This window comes from Pteropus alecto, unplaced genomic scaffold, assembly GCF_000325575.1.
Source record: "Pteropus alecto unplaced genomic scaffold, ASM32557v1 scaffold125, whole genome shotgun sequence".
Lineage (NCBI taxonomy): Eukaryota > Metazoa > Chordata > Mammalia > Chiroptera > Pteropodidae > Pteropus > Pteropus alecto.
In genome coordinates, this window is record NW_006436888.1 from 9688453 (window position 1) to 9695160 (window position 6708).

Below are 6708 nucleotides of genomic sequence, written 5' to 3' on the forward strand. Positions count from 1 at the left end.
GCAGACGCAGGGCCCGCCACCTAGAGAGGTACCCCCTTGGGCCCATGAGAGAGCGCAGGGCTTTGTGGGGACAACAGTGGGGACGAGAGTGGGGACGTTTCCGCCCCAGGGTGGCCCCTGTCTAAGGACGTCCCCTCTGCCCTCTGGGCATGCCTGGGAAGGGGAGCAGACGTGCCACATAGACGGAGGCACAGCCCCGAGCCCCTGCCCTCGGGCGCAGTGTGCCCGGCGTCCTGGCCCTGACCTGGCAGACGTTCGGCCTCCTTTCCTGGGCCCGGGCTGGCAGGTGGGGACGCGGACAGCGTGGCCGGTTGACACCCCTCTCCATCACAGCCCGCGGCCGTTCTACGCACTGCCCATGCCGCCGAAACTCGGAGCCCCACACAGTGCGGGCGTTCAGCGAGCTGCGGGTTAACACTGGGCCTTTCATCAAACTGTCTGAAATAACACTTGATGTTTGTCCAGTCTAGACAAAGGGATTTTGTATGAGTTTGGCTGTTTAATCTAAAAACTGCACCTGTCTCTTTGATTTATTTAACTCTCCCCCTCAGGATTTAAGCCAATAACGGGGGCTAGAAAACACACCCTTTCAAACAGAACTTGCTCAGAAGTTTATCTTTACAATATTTCCAAATCCACTCAAGTTCTAATGTCAAAGTCCGATTATTTAGCACGTATGTTGCGTACGTTATCAGACACTACAGTACAAATCTGCGGAAAAATGGCCCGTTTCTATGCCTTTTCAGCCCAAAGTCCACATAAAAACACCTCGGGAAAGATGCTCGTGCTGGAATCCGAGCTCCTAAGCGGTGCATTTCCTCGGACTTCACAGTCCCGCTGTGATGCGAACGACTTTTGTAGGTCGATAGATAAAAACGCCAGTGTACCTGGAAATGCAGCGGCCACTCCCCTTCTCCAGCAGCTGTGTCCATCCGGCGTTTGCACCGGACTCGAGGCTGGCTTTGCAGAAACAGTGGTGGCCTGGATGGTGGCCAGAGACAGGGCCGGCAGGACAGCGCTCTGTGCAGTCCTGTGATGGTCATTCGTTCACGAGCGTCCACTGAGGCGGGATGCCACGGGGACGGAGGACGGCAAAGCCCACCACCCACGACACAGCTCCTTCCAAGCCTCTGAGCCCCATGTTGGGGTGCAGCAGGATGAATCGTGTGCCCCCAAAATTCATGCCCACTGGCACCTTAGAGTATGACCTGATTTGGGAATAGGGTGTTGAAGACGTAATTAGGATGAGGTCATATTTGATTACGGTGGCCCCTAAATCTAGCGACTGATGTGAAAGGTAATTTTATGTGTCGAGTTGACTGGGCCATGGGCACCCAGACATTGGCCGGACGTTACCCCAGGCATGTCTGTGAGCGTGTTTCTGGACAAGAGTAACGTGTGAATCAGCAGAGTAAAGCAGACTGCCCTCCCCCTGTGGGTGGGCCTCATCTAATCAGTTGACAATGTGAACAGAACAAAAAGGTCTGAATAAGAGGGACCTCCTGATGAGGGGACACCTGACTGCTTGGAGCTGGGACACCGAAACATCAGCTCTCCTCTGGGGCTCAGGCCTGCTGGCTTTTGGACTGGAACTTACACTGTTGTCTCTGCTGGGTCTGTAGCCTGCCGACTACGGACGGAGCCTGGGGCACGCCGCCTCCAGAATCACGTGCGCCCATTTCTACACCCGATCTCTTTTCACTTATGTGTGGATACGTAATCGCGTCGAATATACATATGTAAATGTACGCATCTGCGTAAATGCACATGCACGTGTGCAGTCTAAGCCGCTCACCACCTGCCCACTTAGCACCTGCAAAGGTGGGACAGTAAAATGTGTCGCAAGCCGTGGCATCTGAGCGCTGACAGACTCAGCGTCACCAGAGGACAGTCAGCCAGACCCTCCAGATGGATCCCAGGATCCCGGGCCTGGCACCCCCTGACTGTCCATACGCATGCGCGTACACACACACACACACACACACACACACACACACACACGCATCCTATTGGCTCTGCTTCTCTGGAGAACCCTAATGCAGCTGTGTCTTTATAAGAAGAGGAGCAGGCACACAAACACACAGGGACAGGGACAGCCACGCGGAGACAGAGGCCAAGATGGGAGTGACGCCACCTCAAGCCAAGGAACGCCGAGAAGGGCCAGCAGTGCCCGGAAGCAGGAAGAGGCAGAGAAGAGTCCTTCCTTAGAGCCTGCAGAGTGAGCTCGACCCAGCCGACTGCTTGATCTCTGACCTCTGGCCTCCAGAACTGCGAGAGAACCAATTTCTGTGTTTTCAGCCCCTCGTTTGTGGCACTGAGTTAGCCACAGGAAACTAGTCAGCTGGGGTTGCTTATGATCTGAGACCCCGACCAGAGTTCGAGACATGGGATCATTCATTCATTCGTTCGTTCATTGACCCATCGAATATTTATCGAGTGCCTACATTTTGCCTACTCTCCTTTTCCTGGATTTGGGGACACAGGACACAACTGGCTGCCTTCACAGAGCTTACATTCTAGGCAGAGGAGACAGGCAAGGCAAAGTCAGCTGGAGCGTATCGTGGATCCGATGGTGACTGGAGCTACAGAGAGGAAGCAGCATGTGAAGCGTCTGAAAGCAGGTGGCGCCTTTAAGGCCAGAAGGAGCTGGGGGTGGGCGGCACAGAGCCGTCTCCCAGAGCCCAGGTCCTTGTCAGCCGCTTGCCTTTGGCCTTCAGGCGTGAAACAGGTAAGGGCATGCACATCTGACTGTGTGGTCCGGATAGGTGCTGTGTGGCCTTGGGCGAGTTACTGAGCCTCTCTGTGATTTGGCTTTCTCAGCTGTCGAATGCGGATAATGCCAGGGCTGAGCTCGCCGAATTGCTGTGAGGACGGATGAGATGCTTCGAGGCAGGGGCCCGGGGCCCGTGGTCCTGTCATATCTATCATTGTTAGCAATGATCTGGAACCCGCAGACAAGAGGGATCTGCCACGGTGGCGGATGGCTCCAACGGTCCCTGCCTTCTGGTGTTCACACCTCATCTACCCCACTCCCCCGGGAGTGGATGGGACCACGACTCGTTTCTAACCAACAGCAAACGGCAAAGGCAGTGACGTCACTTCCAGGACAGCATTACCTAAGACTCGAGCATCCATCTTGCTAGGGGACTCTCTTTGGCTGGCTTGGGAGAAGCAAGCTGCATGGTGTGAGCTACTGTTTGGAAAGGGCCCCAGGGCAAAGAACTGGAGCCAGCAAGAACCGAGCCCTCAGCCAGGCAGCCCCAAGGGACCGCGTGCTGAAAACCGCCAGGTTGGCAGTGGACCCCTCCCCAGTCCGGTCTCAGATGAGACCGCGGCCCCGCCCGCATCCTGACTGCAGCCGTGCACTGTACCCAGCTGAGCCAGGCCTGGGCCCCCGACCCATAGAAAGTATGAGATAAGAAATGTGTGCTGTTTTAAGTCCTTGAGCATGTGGCAATTTGTCCCAGAGCAACAGCTAACTAATACAAACACTGTTCATCTTTCAAAACAGGCCGGCGGGCACCGTGGTGTGCAGTCCGGGGCCAGAATCACTGACGTCTGTGACACACTTTCTGTACCAGACACTTCTCGGTGACACTGTTCTAGGAGACTTACAGATACACATTGTCCCTCAGCTGGACCCGTAAGAAGCCTATGGATTTCAGGCCACAGAGAAGAGTCACAAGGGATTAGTAACTCAACGTGGAGAAAGGGACATCCCCGTTGCATTCGGTGGCAGGACCGTCACTACTGCGAGCAGGACGTGTCTCAATCTGCCCCACCGGGGGCTGCTGGGCCCACCACCCACCTGCCTCCCAGGCTGACCCCGGCTCACCAAGCCGCCAGCAGGGAGAAAAGTCACTGTTCCTGCAAACGATGAGCTCTCCACTGCAGGTGACATCTACATCTCCCGTTCAAACCGATAAATCAGCATTCCCATCTGACACCAACGCTCAGCTCCCAGAGGTCAGAGGACAGAGAAGAAGAGGGCTCGGTTTTCACCGTTCGTGGCTCCCTTCAGCTCTTGGCCCTTAACGACCTGGACGCACACTCCCACGGACACGTGCGCGTGTGTTCCACTTCAGCTCGCTTTCACCCAGAGCACGAGCCGACGCCGAGAGCATCTCCTGCGAGCCAGGCTTCCCGTTCACGGCATGGCGCGCTCTGGTCTCGGACGCTTCATTATAGTTTTTAATCCTTCTCTCCCTCCTTAATTCCCTCGCTGCCCTCTGCTTGGCAGAGGAGAGAGGGCCGAGAGGGCGCAGTCCCCTCGGGGAAGAGGCGAGAAAAGCCGCTGGCCCGTTCCCGGGGCGGCCCACCTTGATCTGAGCAGTTCATTTACTGCAAATAAAAGCAATTAATGTGAGCGGCAGGCTCAGCGGGAAGCGGCACAGGCGGGCAGCTGTCTACCAGGGAAGCAGGGGTGCGAGGTCGGGGTCCTCCCCCTAGGGAGCCCCTCAGGCCGGGCCGCGCAGGAGATCACAGCCCACCGGGGTCCCCTCTGCACCCCCCTGCCGCCTGTCACTCATCTCGGGCTTACACACCTCTGCTGGCTCTCACCGCGGGTGGCTCGTTTCAACACTGGACACCTCCTGCGATGACGGTGTCACCGTTCACCTCGAACTGTGATCCCAGCCACCCTGTGACTCCTGCCCACAGCTTCCAGTTCTGTCTCGGGGTCCACACACGCCACCATGAGCTCAGCTCCCGGGGCCTCAGACCCCTCCTCACTTCCCAAGGCCTCTCCCCTCCTGAGGGAACAAACAGCTCCCACGTGTGCACACGTACAGTCCAAACCCGCTCGTTTGCCCCTGGGGTCTAGACACCCACTGGGGACGTGCCAGGCACCGGGACCCCGAGGAACCCCCTCTCTCCTGGACCATCTGTCCCTGCAGAGGGTCGACAGGGCCATTCGAGATGGTCCCAAATGCCTTACAAGCAAAGCGGGGAGTGACGGCATCTCGGGACAGCTGCGGACGGCCATTGGAACAGAGGCTGTGGGGTGAGGACAAAGGAGCCAATGAAAACAGTGGGCACTGGGGCACTCCGGATGGTCGCTCCCGCTTCCGGAATGTTCTCTCCATGGCTCCTGCTTCTGGAACATTCTCTCCGTGGCTCCTCCTTCCAGAATGTTCTCTCCATGGCTCCTGCTTCTAGAATGTTCTCTCCATGGCTCCTGCTTCTAGAATGTTCTCTCCGTGGCTCCTGCTTCTGGAATGTTCTCTCCATGGCTCCTTCTGGGACTGGCCTGGCCTGGTCATCTCTGCGAGAGACCAGGAAGGAATGCCATAGGCAGAGGTCAGGACTTCCATCCTCACCTTTGACCTGCCCTGGGGCGCATGCCCGGTGCATCCTGGGTGCGGGCAAACCAGCCAACATCTTCTCCATCCTCTCCGGGCGGGCGAGGGGATGTAAAGGTCCGTCCAAGGAAGCCAGGGTGACAAGAGCACGGGCGAGCCTGTTCGCCCGTCCCCACCTTCCTTCCCGGAAGCCCCGCCTCCCTCCCAGGCCACCTGACCGGCGCACCGGTGGGATCCGGAGCCAGCACCATTGCATTCATTGTCCCCACTCTGAGCAAATTCAGCAACTCAAACCTCTTTGGGCGTCTAGAAGCTGAAGTCCTCAAGTCGTCCTCGAGTTCCTGCCCCCGTTGGGGCAGTCACTAGGAGAGAAGGCCTGTGTGAGGGCCCCGTCACTCCCGAAGCCTGGGGGACAGCTGAGGGGGGACGCAGCGACGCCCCGTCTCCTCGGCCCGCCCGCCCTCCCACCTCTTGTGCATTGTTTCATTATTTTGAAGTGACTCACGGAGCCCCTCAGACGGCATCGGTTTCACCGCCTCCGAGAAGGGGCGGTGCAGAAGTGGACGTCGGGGACCCAGGGGGACAGGGGCAGCCGGCTGGACCGGAGCTCACGTACGATGCTGCAACCAGACACCCTCCAGAAGCCGGCGGCCTCTTCAGGCTTTTTTTTTTTTTAAAAAAAAAGTTTGGATTTGTCGTAAATAAACTCAATTTTCACTCCCTTCACACACATCATCTTTTTTGGGAACCGGTTAAAAAAAAAAAGGAAGAAAACATCGAGCGAGTGCATAGGAGACGAGGAAGTCAGGGGAGCGTGACTAAGCCACCGGCACCAGAAATGAAATGGGACGGCAAGCACCTGGCGCCCCTGGACCGGGCAGCCAGGAGGACGAACTAGAGAAGGAACCGCACCTGAACCGTGCCAGGTGTCCCAAAGCCGTGAGAGGACGGGGAGCAGCAAGTGACCGACAGAGCTGGCCGTCCCCGTGCGCGCACACAGAGCCGAGTCCACGGCGCGGGCTTCCTCTCCAGAGCAGGTGTCAGAGTCCACACGGGGTATGCGGTGGCTCTGATGCCGCTGCTCACAGCAACTTTCCCGTGCGCCCAAGGGTGTCCCGTGTGACCGAGGGTGACCCATGCACCCAAGGGTGTCCTGCTGGTTAATGAAGAAACCAGCTCTCCCGCCCAGAATGCCTTCCGGGCAGGCTTCACGGCTTTGGCTACCAGACGCTGGTGTGACGCCCGTTTCGGACTGTAGCATTAACCTTTGAAAGAGGCCTAGCCTCCGCCCTTGGCTGCTGGGAGGGATGTCCGGGCCCCAGCAACCTCCTGCCCCACAAAAGCGGATGTTTTCCTGGGGATCTTGGCCGGCACGGGGCCTCCCAACGTGACTTAGGCGGGCCGGCTT